Source organism: Andrographis paniculata, unplaced genomic scaffold (assembly GCF_009805555.1).
Source record: "Andrographis paniculata isolate CXL003 unplaced genomic scaffold, ASM980555v1 Contig76END, whole genome shotgun sequence".
In the NCBI taxonomy this organism is placed as follows: Eukaryota; Viridiplantae; Streptophyta; class Magnoliopsida; order Lamiales; family Acanthaceae; genus Andrographis; species Andrographis paniculata.
The window spans coordinates 2,222,821-2,237,092 of NW_026137613.1; the positions used below are offsets into that span (position 1 = coordinate 2,222,821).

The 14,272-nt window shown below is 33.1% G+C and overlaps 1 pseudogene; it reads left to right on the forward strand.

The window, feature by feature from the left end:
- The first annotated feature begins 1,669 nt into the window (after nt 1–1,669).
- Nucleotides 1,670–2,848, forward strand: LOC127266502 (uncharacterized; annotated as a pseudogene).
- The last annotated feature ends 11,424 nt before the right edge of the window (nt 2,849–14,272 follow it).

The following is a 14,272-nucleotide window of genomic DNA, read 5'->3' on the forward strand; positions in this document are numbered from 1 at the left end:
GTGAAGTTTTTGTGGTGTTTTTTATATTTTTGATATTTTTTGGGTGTATTGTATAATTTTAATTCTTTTAGTAGATGATATATAATTTTATATTTTAAAAAGTTGTATGTGTTGAAAGGTGACTTGGATTTAGCGGTCTACCCGACCCAAAACTATGATTTCAATTGACAGAGTTCCTTTTGGGCTTATCCTAATTAATAAGAAATAGGCTTAGGGTATTTTGGGGTACTTATAAATAGATAACTATGGTTTTTAGTCGGACTACATAATTGTAAATCTCTGAATCAGTATAATAAAATCTCTCCGGTTCCTGCCCGTGGACGTAGGTTGACATACCGTCACCGAACCACGTACAACTTCTGTATTCTTTATTTGCTTTCTTTCTCGTTTTCTGATAATAATATGTAATTTTACTTTTGTTTTTGACAAATAATGTATAATTTTATATTTAAAATTGATATATAACTTTACTATTTTAAAAGTGATATAATTTTTATTTTTTTAAAAATAATGTTTAATTTAATTTTTTAAAAGTGATATGTAATTTTATTTTTTAAAAGTGATGTATAATTTTATTTTTTTGAAAGTGATATATAATTTTATTTTTTAAATTAACGCGTAATTTTTCTTTGTAAAAAATTATGTTTAATTTTTTATTTTAAGATTAATTATTTTATATAGTTTCCACAAAAAAATCTATAATATGTATGTATAATTATTAAAAATTGATACGTGTGTATTTAAATTTAAATTTATTTAAACTGAAAATAATATATGTTATAAAATTATTTAACAAATAAAATTAAAATACAAAAATATGTTGCATAGGATGCAAATTAAATAAAATATTACATTGATAGAATTCAAATTACATAAAACAAATTGCATAAAAAAAACAAATTATATTGGTAAAATACAATTACATAAAATATTGAAATACACTGATCTAATACGGAGGAATATCTTCCTTTCCATCACTACCAATATCACTGAAATATTGAAAAAACATATTCGAAGAAGACTCTGGATTTGATCCCTGAAATTCTATTGTTCTTTTACGTAAAATTTATCTTTCTTGAGCCAGTAATAAGCACGCTAAGCAAAATCAGAAATAATACTAAGTCCATATTCATAATTTTTTCCTCGCATGTCATTCTCTTCAATGCTAATTTCTCTCGTTCCAGTTGCAAAAATTTTTGTCCGTGCAAATTTGATATTTGTAGTATTTTCATAACCATTGAATTTTGGATATCTATTATTATATATTATAAATTTTAAAAATTCTTGTATGTGCAAAAATTCAATTATTATATATTATAAATTATTAAAATTCATTTATCCATGTCAAAGCAATCATGAGCATTTGTTTGGATTCCATCTTCTCCAGTCAATTATTATATATTATAAATTATAAAAATCTGCTCATCCATATCCGAGCAATCATGATCGTTCGTTTGGATTTCATCTTCATTTCATCCGTTGGATGGATATCTATATTATCCAAATAATTCTCATATTTAATTTTTATCTAAAATTTCCATTCTATAAATTATTGGGCATTCAACGAAGGTTTATTCATCAAACTTATATTCACTTATCAAAATAATATTATTTCTTTAGTATGAGTAACTCTTCATTGTAAGATGATAAAGAAGTGAGTAGAATTTTCATGGAGTCCTTTCAAGAGGATGAAGCAGCAATCTCCATATTGATGCAAAATAATGCTTATTTGGAACAGTTAGTCAATCTCTCTCAATCAACCCATCGAGACTCTATCCCAGGTCATCGAGTAATTAATCGTGATCATGAAAGTTCAGATCGTAATTTATATAATGATTATTTTTCAAATAATCATTTATATAATGAACAAATGTTTCGTCGAAGATTTCAAATGTCTCGAAGTCTGTTTCTTCGTATTGTTGATGCAGTTAAAGATCATGATCCTTATTTTCAACAACGGAGAGATGGTCTTGGTAGACTTGGCTTGTCAACCTTACAAAAGGTAACTGTTGTTTTTCAGGTGTTAGCATATGGTGTATCTGCAGATTCAATAAATGAGTACATTAAAATTGGTGAATCAACAACAATTGAAAGTGTTAAGAGATTTTTTCGTGCCGTTGTTGAAAATTTTTCAACTGAATATCTTCGACATCCTAATGCTAATGATATTGCAAGGTTGCTTCATATTGGAGAATCTCGTGGTTTTCCAGGTATGTTGGACAGTTTAGATTGTATGCATTGGAAATTGAGAAATTGTCCTACGGCTTTCACAGGTCAATATGCAGGTCGTAGTGGATCACCAACTATTATTCTCGAAGTTGTGGCTGATTATGATATTTGGATTTGGCATGCATATTTTGGTATGTCAGGTGCCAATAATGACATTAATGTTTTAGAATCCTAGCACTTGTTTTCAAATCTTGATCTAGGTATTGCTCATCCCACACATTATACCCTTCAAGGGAAAGAATACAATATGGGGTATTATCTAACTGATGGTATTTACCCTAAGTGGGCTACTCTTGTGCAAACTATTCGTGATCCACGATGTAAAAAAAAAAAAAAAAACTTTTTGCACAGAAACAAGAGTTCTTGTAGAAAAGATGTTGAGCGTGCTTTCGGAGTTCTACAATCACGTTGGCATATAATTGCTGGAGCTGTTTGATTTTGGTAAAAAAAATATTCTGCATGATATTATCACTGCTTGCATTATTATGCATCATATCATATGATAATAGAAGATGAACGAGATCTCAGTGTACCTATTAGAGAAGTTTTAGAAACACCACCCCCATCAGTGGAAATGGCAACAAATGAAACCATCCAACTTCAACAATTTCTTGCATGACATAGACAAATTAGAGACAAAGATGCTCATTTTGCACTCCGTAATTATTTAATAGAGCATATATGAGAGCAATATAGTAACTCCACTGAATAAGTATGTCGTATTTTATTTGAACTATTATTGTAATGTATGTTTTTGTAATAAATTGTTATGAAATAATAATATTACGTTATCTTTTTTTAATTATTATATCATATTTGTCTTGATAGCATTTAATTATTTATTTAAAATTATTTTATTTGTAATAGTAATTAATTATAAATGTTAATTTTCATATATGTAATTTTTAAATAAAATATAAATTATATGTGTATGGATCTAATGTATACATAAATTAAAATTGGGGTGTAATTTATAAATATGAAAAGTTATATAAAATAATATAAAAAAGGAATATATAGGAAATATACTTTTTAGAGTAAAAATTGAAGTTTATGGTTGGAGTAAAATGAGTAAAATTACTGTAGATCAACTGCATTTTTACTGTAGCATCTGCAAAAATAGAGTTGAGGGTTGGAGATGGCCTCACGGATGTAGTTCTGCACCGAACTTTTCGTGTGAATTACGATTGTCCAGAAAACTACAATGAATTGTTACAGAAAGTAATTTTTACTTGTCCCGGATTTTTGCAACAATACATATTCATTGTCTCGATTTTTTGCAACAAAATAATTTTTACTTGTCGCAGATTTTTGCAACAATATAAATATTCATTGTCACGGCATTTTACAACAATGAAATAGTAATTGTTGAAATGTTTTCACAACTTTCCGCAACGATGTAACTATTAATTGTCGCAACCTATTCACATCTTTATGTAGCAATGTAATTGTAACGATTTTTTTTACAATTATTAAGAATTATTTTTTGCGCTTTTATGGTATAGAAATATAAAATATTTTAGAGCAATCAAATGAAAAATAATATAATCAAATTATTATTGTTGTCAATCCTAAAATACATTTTTTAAAAAATTAAAATAATACAAAATCTTAATAATATTGCGTCGGTGGAATTGTTTCATCATCGTTTTAGAAAATAAATATCTAATCAAATACGTAGCGGAAGCAGATAGCGAAATTTAAACAAACCTCCAGCCATTGCTAAAAATTAAATTTGTTCTTGAGATCTTCTTCTTCAAGAATAGTAGATTGGAACCGTGGGAAGATGGTGTTGCCAAACTCTGGAACCCTTGGGAGGATGTTGCCAAACTTTGGAATCCTGTAAAGATGTTGCCAGATCCTGGAACCCTAGGATGACGTTGCCAAACCCTGGCTCTCAAATAGCGATGGTATATTCTAATTTTATGGGAGTAGATTTAGTAACCCGTATGTGAGAGTATTTATAATAAAAAAGAGAAACTGTCCATCACGATTTTTCTGCTACTTCTCACGTATATTTTGAATGTGATAGACTTAATGGGAGAAAAGTGGGCCACAATTTAAGGTCAGTTTAATTATATAAGATAATTAAAAATAATCAAAATTAAAATATGATTAATTAATTAATTAAACTAACATTCTCCCACTTGGCCGACTCAAACCATCACAACATAACGAGAAACCTTACATACGAATTATGGCGGTAGGTGTTCTATAAACGAATGTTACCTTCCATGTATCACGATATGTCAAGCATCTCAAACTAAATTCACAACTTAATGAATTAATCTTATATTTATTCTGGGTTAAACTTAAGCGAGTTTTCTCAATAATAAACAAATATGTGCACAATAACGCGAGAAAACATCAAACTGAATAATAGTCTCAAATAACAATGTGTGCAAATAAACTACATTGTGGAATCAAGTCCCATACTTGCTACTTGATTCCTGAAATTCTTTAGTGGCATGCCTTTAGTCAAGGGATCAACAAGCATCAACTCTGTACTAACGTGTTCAATGACCACTTTATTTTCCTTGACACGTTCTCTTAAGGCTAAATACTCGATGTCGATGTGTTTACTTCGACTCCCACTCTTATTGTTTTTAGCCATAAACACAGAAGCAGAGTTGTCACAATATAACTTAATTGGTCTGGAAATAGAGTCAACAATTCTAAGCTCGGATATGAAACTATTCAACCATACACCATGAGAGCTAGCCTCGAAACATGAAACAAACTCAGCCTCCATAGTGGAAGTAGCAGTGATAGACTGCTTCGCACTTCTCCAAGAGATAGCTCCACCAGCCAACATGAACTCATAACCCGATGTGGATTTCCGAGTGTCAATGCAGCCAGCGTAGTCCGAATCGAAGTAGCCAATCACTTCCAGGACATCAGTTTGTCTATACATGAGTATAAAATCCTTCGTACCTTGAATGTACCTCATCATTTCTTTGCAGCTTTCCAGTGATCAACACCTGGATTACTCTGATATCTTCCTAATACTCCAACAACATATGCTATGTTAGGCCTGGTGCAAACCTGAACATACATAAGACTTTCTACTGCTGAAGCATAGGGGATATTTCTCATGAGTTCCCTTTCAAAGTCATATTTCGGACACTGACTCAAATTGAGCCTGTCACCCTTCACAATGGGAGCTACACTCGGTGAACAATCTTTCATATTAAATCTTTCTAGAACTTTCTTGATATAGGCTTCTTGAGACAAACCCAAAATGCCTCGATTTCTATCTCTATGGATCTTAATTCCAATGACATAAGATGCCTCTCCCTTATATTTCATATCAAAGTTCCTTGAGAGAAATTGTTTCACCTCATATAACATCCCTTTATCATTAGTTGCAAGCAAAATGTCATCCACGTACAACACAAGGAAGCAAATATGACTCCCACTAACCTTCTGGTATATACAGTGATCCATGACGTTTTCTTCAAAGCCGAATGAAGAGATAACATCATGAAATTTGAAATACCATTGACGGGAGGCTTGCTTCAATCCATAAATGGATTTATTAAGCTTACAAACTAAATTTTCTCCACCACTAGAGGTAAATCCTTCAGGTTGTTTCATATAAATATTTTCCTCTAGATCACCATTCAGGAATGCTGTTTTCACGTCCATTTGATGTAACTCAAAATCAAACTGAGCTACTAATGTCATGTTCACACGGAGGGAATCTTTCTTAGATAACGGAGAAAATGTCTCGGTGAAATCGATTCCTTCCTTTGAGTGAATCCTTTAGCAACAAGTCTTGCTTTATGTCTTTTGATGTTGCCATCAGAGTCTATTTTGGTTTTGAAGACCCATCTGCATCCGATGGCTTTTACACCATCAAGCAACTCGACAAGATCCCATACCTTGTTTGATGCCATAGAGTCCATCTCGTCTTTCATAGCACCATGCCATAAATCGGATTCTTTAGAATTCATGGCTTGTGAAAACATTTCAGGATCATTTGCGGCTTCTATATCGTAATCCGGTTCTTGAAGATACACCATAAAGTCACTAGAAATAGCTGATTTTCTGACTTGTGTAGATCTTCTCAATGTTGTCTCATAATTATCATGAAGAACTTGCTGACCAACTGATTCAACATCATGTTGTTTAACATTTTCTTTATGTTCCTCATTAACAACTTGATCTGCATGATCATTTTCATCAGTTTGTGGAACTTCATTAGTTAATCGTCTAACACACGTTGAAACTTGAGGAACGTGGAAGACAATCAATCTATCACTCGATTCAGTAGGTTGATCTTTATAGTGATCTCTTTTAGAATAAGTATCTTGAAAATGATCACTCCCACTAACCAAGTCATTCTCGAGAAATTTCGCATTTCTCGTTTCCACAATTCTAGTGCTATGAGATGGACAATAGAATCTATATCCTTTGGACTTTTTCGGCATATCCAATGAAATACCCATTAATAGTCCTCGGATCTAGCTTTTTTTTTGTGGATTATAAATTCTCACCTCAGACGGGCATCCCTAAACACGTATATATCGCAAACTCGGCTTCCAACCCTTGAATAATTCAAAAGGTGTCCATGAGACAGCCTTGGTTGGTACCCGGTTCAATACATACGTAACCGTCTTTAGTGCTTCAGTCCACAAGAACTGAGGAAGTTTCACATTACTCCTCATACTCCTCAGCATGTCCATTAATGTTCGATTTTTTTGCTCTGAACACCATATTGGTCCGGAGAACCAGGCATAGTGTATTGGACAACAATCTCATTCTCTTGAAGAAACCTAGCAAATGGACCGACAGCTTGTCCATTTTATGTGTATCTGCCATAGTACTCACCACCTCTATCAGATCTGACGTTTTTGATTTGTTTTCTACATTGTTTCTCTACTTCAGCCTTGAAAACTTTAAAGGCTTCTAAAGCTTCATCCTTAGAATGAAGTAAGTAAAGATACATGTACCGTGAATAATCATCAATAAAGGTGATGAAGTATATCAGACCACTTGTATCCATGTCTGGACAACAAATGTCTTTATGAATAATTTCCAAAAGATTCAAACTCTTTTGTGCACCCTTTATGGACTTGTTAGTTTGCTTGTCTTTAATGCAATTCACACAAGTCTCAAAATCATTGTAATCCAAGGTACCAAGTATCCCTTCAGTCACTAATCTCTTAATTCTGTCAATTGGGATATATCCCAATCGATGATGCCATAACATATATGAGTTCTCATTCATAACACATCGCTTTAAACCAGCTGTGACATGCAGTGAATCAAAAGTAGTGTCATTTTTTCAATTTAATCAAATAAAGACCATCATTAATTTCACCACAACCAACGGTTATAGATTCAAAATCCAAAACAAAACTAGAATCCATGAAGTGAAACGGAAAACCCAAACATGATAGTCTCGATACAGAAATTAAATTTTTGGAAAAACTAGGAACATAAAAAGTCTTTTCCAAATTCAAAACAAAACCACTACTAAGCACTAAACTACACGTCCCAATGGCTTCCACAGGCGAATGCATCTGACTACCGGAATAGATGAATTGTTCACTTCTCATTGGTTTCCTTAGGCTTTCCATACCCTGCAAGGTATTGGAAACATGGATTGTAGAACCAGAATCAATCCACCATGTGTTATAATAAATATTAACCATATTGGATTCATAACAAACAAATGCAGAAGGGATGCCTTTCTTTTCAAGCCAGGTTTTGAACTTAATGCAGTCTTTTTTCATGTGTCCTTTCCTTTTACAGAAAAAATACGTAGACTCCTTCTCTATAACCCGCTCAGCTAGCACATGTTCCTTCCCCTTTGTATCATGCTTTCTCTTCTTGCCATGGACCGTTAGGTTCACTTTCTTACCTTCCTCCATCAACAGTCTCTCCTCCTCTTGAACACATATAGTCTTCAATTCATTAATGGACCATTTATCTTTATGTGTGTTGTAGGATATCTTAAATGGACCGTACTGATGAGGTAAAGTGCAAAAAATGTAATCGACATGAAAGGACTCAGACATGGTCACCTCTAAGCTTCTCAGTTGCGCCGCAATGTCCCGTATGCGCATTATGTGCTTGTGCACACCCCTCACACCCGTGAATCTCATGGTGGAGAACTGAATGATCAATGCGCTGGCAAGAGCCTTATCAGACTTGATGAATTGCTTCTCAATAGCCTTCAAAAGCTCTCTGACATTATCATGTTGATCGATAGACGCACGGATACCAGCAGAGATCTTAGTCTTTATGAGCATCATGGAAAGACGGTTAGATCTCTTCCATCGCTCATAAAGATCCACATCATCTGGCTCGCTGGTTTCAATAATAACCGGTGGCTCGTCTTTTCGTATAGCATAATCAATGTCTATCCAGCCTATATGAAGGAGAATCCTCTCCTTCTAGATTTTGTAATTATCACCAGTCAATTCGGGAATATCACATTTAATGTCAGAGAAATTCATAGGATTAAATGCTGCAAAATTAAACATACATGCTCATCAATAAACTAGACAAATAAATTACATGTTCTACCAATGTAAACACGTTAAGACATGAATCTAAAGACATAATACTTGCTTGTGGGCTAAAGTTTTACTCAATTAGATTCAAACAAAAACTTTACAATAAAACTATCAAATTGCGTTCCTTTTCTCAATTCTTGTGGGTAGATTAAGAAATACAACTCGATATTTTATCCTAATTACTCATACAAATATAACAAGACTCCTGTGGATAGATCTCATCACATCGTACATGATAATTACAATCGATGTCTATTAATGTGATTTCAAATAAATCATAAATAAAATTTTCAATTAATTGAGGATGTTGTGGCTATTTCTCAATTAAATAAAATTTAAAACAAATCACAAACATCATGAATATATAAAATTGGCTCAATAAGGGTCTTAACAATCTGAAAGATGATCAATGCACTAAAAATTGTCTCAATAAGGATTTTAACAATCTGTTTTATAATAAAATAAGTAGACCCTTTTATTTACTTATTTATTTATGCAGTGCCCTCAAATAAATAAATAAAGTAATCAATTAATCAGCATGCAATTGCACACACGTGCGTACAGATGTTATACGATGCTATATTAATTAAAGAATCTAGCCAAGAATTTAATCATCTATAAGATGCTATAATTAGAAACTTGCATACAAATTATATGATTTGAGTTCAAATCATAGTCTAGACGCGTTAATGGATTTGGAACAGACCCACTTTCTTAATTAACTCTATACACAAAGTCAATTGCAACAAGGGAGTCTAAATCATTTATACCAGTGAATTTAAATCTCCAGCGCACTAACAAATATTTAAACGATTGTTCACCTAATTCAACATGCAATTTCACATATTGCGTACATAATAGAAATTAATTTCATTAAAAGAATTTCAAAAATAAAATTCAAAATTTTCCCAAAAATATAATGAAATTTTCTCAAATCGCAAGATCGGATCTTGATCAAGAAAATATCGCAAATCAATTGTTGAAAATAAAAAACCAAAATATTTCCAAATAAGAAATTAAAGCGAATCTTGATCAAGAATTTGGTGAGAAGAAAATTCAAAGTAAGGCAGAGGCAAAATAGGCTCTGATACCGAATCTTAGAAAATAAATATCTAATCAAATATATTAGAGGAAGCAGATAGCGAAATTTAAACAAACCTCCGGTCATTACTAAAAATTAAATTTGTTCTTGAGATCTTCTTCTTCAAGAATAGTAGATTGGAACCGTGGGAAGATGGTGTTGCCAAACTTTGGAACCCTTGGGAGGATGTTGCTAAACTTTGAAACCCTGTGAAGATGTTGCCAGATCCTGGAACCACGCTGCCAAACCCTGGCTCTCAAATAGCGATGGTGTATTCTAATTTTCTGAGAGTAAGTTTAGTAACCCGTATGTGAGAGTATTTATAATGAAAAAAGAGAAACTGTCCATCACGATTTTCTGCCACTTCTCACGTATATTTTGAATGTGATAGACTTAATGGGAGAAAAGTGGGCCACAACAATTTAATGTCACTTTAATTATATAAGATAATTAAAAAATAATCAAAATTTAAATATGATTAATTAATTAATTAAACTAACACATCGTCCTTGTAGTCATTATTATCCTCCTTCTCATTTTGGTGGTATCTTCCACCACCATTGGCATCAGCACTCTGACTCCCACTTCTATCCTCACGCACTCGACAAAAATTAAATGGACCTTCTAGTTGAGGATAATATGGTTCCCGTTCGTTAGAAGTAGAATTATTGATGTTTTAAAGAACATGATGCGTCGAAATGATTTTCATCACCTGAAAATAATTATATTATTATTATTCAAAATTTAAAAATAAAACTATATCTATGATATTAACAGAATATATGCAAACCTCGTCCAATTTTTGATTGGTTGTTTACAAATGGTCTTTAACTTTTAAATATTCTTTTATTGAAACTATTCTAGAATACGGTCCCGACGAAGAATGCTGTGAACATGAAGAAAGCCAAATTACATTAATTTAGATTTAAATATACCTTAAACATTTGAAACCACAAATCTCTTTGGCTATCAGGAACTTATTTTATATACATCCAAGGTTCAGGAAAATTTGATCGGAATATATTGCCTACATTTCGAACCAAACCTGAAATCGAACTATGAAATGCCTTTATACCTCTGGTTAGAAATTATCTTTAAAACCTTTAGATTAAAAAATAATATTTAAAAACTATAAATAATGAATATTATATATGCTAATTATAAAAAAAGTCACTCAAAATTATTTGAAGTGATCCCCGTTAGATTATTAGCAATTTCGTCATCCGTAGTTTGATTTTCGCCGGAATTTTTACTTGCATTTCGGACTCCAGCATATAATATGGGGAATAGTGGTGGTTGATTATCCATGTAGAAAATATAATGAAAATTCGCGTTTTGAACATTTTTCACTAATAGTGGGTGAAAATGAAGAAAGGATTTTAAAATTTTAAGGGAACGATAGAAAATGAAATAAAATAGGATGGATAGCCACGCGTGTGTATAAATTAATTGGAGGTCAATTAAAAAAAATGTAAAATTATATATATATTTAACTATAATTAAATTTATCTTATTATTCTAGTTGTTATGAATTACCCATAATAATATTATATAATTTAAGTCATGCAATTTTTTAGATACAATTGAATATTTTAAATATAGTATATGCACAAGTGTAATATATGCTAATTATGATTTACCATAATATTATTATGAACTAAAAATTAATTATTACACTAATATGTTTTACTTCCATAAATTAGTTCTATTATTGTATATTATGTTATTAAAAATTATTGAGGTATGTTCTATATAAGATAGTAATATATACTCCCTCCGTCCATTAAAATTAGCACATTTGGGTTGGGCATGGAGTTTAAGAAAAATAAATATTTTATTGAAAAAATGATAGTTAGTGTAGACAAAAAATTGTGTTACTTTTAATAAACACAAAATTTGTACAAATTATATTTGATTTGGATTTAAATAAAGTCTTATTCTTTATATGGGTCCTTTGATTCTACTTCCGGGCCGATTTGTTTTCCAACTTGATTTTCGATGGCTTCTTTGATCCGAAGAGATTTGGTCTTCGGTTTGATTTTTCCGGACTTTGGAGGGCTTTGGTCTCCGTGCAGGCGATTTAATCGTCGACTTTGGATTTGATGTCCTCTTTGAACGATCCGAGGCTTTGATATTTGATTCGGCTTTGTCGCCTTTTGGAGAGCTTTGGTCTCTGTGTAGGCGATTTGATCATCGGCTTTGGATTTGGTGTCTTCTTTAGACGATCTGTAGCTTTGATCTTTTGTTTGGCTTTGCCGCGTTTGGAGGACTTTGGTCTCCGTGTTAACGATTTGATCATCGGCTTTGGATTTGATGTCTTTTTTAGAAGATCTGAGGCTTTGATTTTTGCTTTGGCTTTGCCGCTTTTGGAGGACTTTGGTGTCCGTGTTGGCGATTTGATCGTCGGTTTTGGATTTGATATCCTATTTGGACGATTCGAGGCTTTGATCTTTGATTTGGCTTTGCCGCCTTTTGGAGAGCTTCGGTCTCCATGTGGGCAATTCGATCATCAGCTTTGGATTTGTTGTCTTCTTTGGGCGATCCACGGCTTCGAACTTTGATTTGCCTTGCTGCCTTTTGGAGGGCTTTGGATTTGATGTCGTTTTTGGACGATCCGTGACTTTGATCTTTGGTTTGCCTTTTCCGCCTTTCGAAGAGCTTTGGCCTCCATGTGGCGATTTGATCATTGACTTTGGACTTGATGTCTTCTTTGGACATTCCATAGCTTTGATCTTTGGTTTGCCTTTGTCGCTTTTGGAGGACTTTGGTCTCCGTGTGGGCGATTTGATCATCGGCTTTGGATTTAATGTCTTCTTTAGACGATCCGTGGCTTTGATCTTTTGTTTGGCTTTGCCGGTTTTTGGAGGGCTTTGGTCTCCGTGCGGGCGATTCGATCGTTGGCTTTGGATTTGATGTCTTCTTTGGATGATCCGCGGCTTTGATCTTTGGTTTGACTTTGCCGCCTTTCGGAGGGCTTTAGTCTCCGTGGGGGCGATTTGATCGTTGGCTTTGGATTTTATGTCTTCTTTGGACGATCCGTGACTTTGATCTTTGGTTTAGCTTTTCCGCCTTTCGGAGGGCTTTGGTGAAGAACGCGATGAACACCTCGAAGCTTTGGGATGAACTTTGGATGCTCTTCCTTGGCTTTGATGGATTCTTCAACGGCTTTTGGAGCTTTGATCCTTGAAGAGGTGGATTTGGTGCTCCATAACACTTTTGGCGGCGTGTCCCTTTGACTTTTGGATCGAAGAGGGCCAAGTTGATGCTTTGGTGAAGAACGCGATGAACACCTTGAAGCTTTGGGATGAACTTTGGATGCTCTTCCTTGGCTTTGATGGATTCTTCAATGACTTTTGGAGCTTTGATCCTTGAAGAGGTGGATTTGGTGCTCCATAACACTTTTGGCGGCGTGTCCCTTTGACTTTTGAATCGAAGAGGGCCTAGTTGATGTTTTGTTGAAGAACGCGATGAACATCTTGAAGTTTTGAGAGGAACTTTGAAGACCTTTCCTTGGCTTTGACGAATTCTTCAACGGCTTTGGGAGCTTTGATCCTTCCTCCAGCTTGGGCATACGACGAAGAATGTTTAACTCCATCGATTCATGAACCAATATTGGATCATTTGTCCAAATCAGTGACTTTCGACAAAGAACGTCTCGAAGGACACGAAGAACATGAAGAACAATACATAAAGAGTCTAGAAACTTACCTATTTGCTTGATGAATCCTCGATGTAACTTCGGTGTCTCAAATGAATTGGCCATGACTCCTATTTATAGGGGAGGGGTGACCTCGGCTTCCTTTTTGAATGATGCCATGTGGCGCGTCCTGATTGGCCAACAGGAAAATTTATAATTTTTCATTTTCCATCAGATGATGTTTTCCATTCTTGACATTTTTAATTGTGCATCTTTCTTTCTTGCCAAGATCTTTATATCATTTCATTTTTCAGAAGATATTAATTTATATACTTCCTTTATTGATAAAATTAATTTATTCTACCGCCAAATTTATTATGGCTCTATTTATGCACGTAATATTTGTACGATATCTTCTATTTTAAGAAGATTTTTGCATTAATGGTTAATATTTATTGTAAAAAAAATTAATATATATGCATAATTAAACACCACATATTTATTTTATTTGAATTTTATTTTCTTCCAAAATATCTGATATTTATTTTAATTTAGACGTTTAATTTTTAATGCCTACCGTTAGTTGGTAATATTTTTGAAAATTTAGTTAGAAATTAAAATAAATGAAGAGACAGAATATAATAAAGTTAGCGATATTTGTTGTAAATAAGTGTTGAATGTAGGATAATAATTAAATGTTGATTCGTTGACCTGCCAAAATTAGTAATGAGATAAATTTAACGAACGGACTAAAGAGAAAAATAAGAATAAATTTGACGAACGGAGGGAGGAAGTATA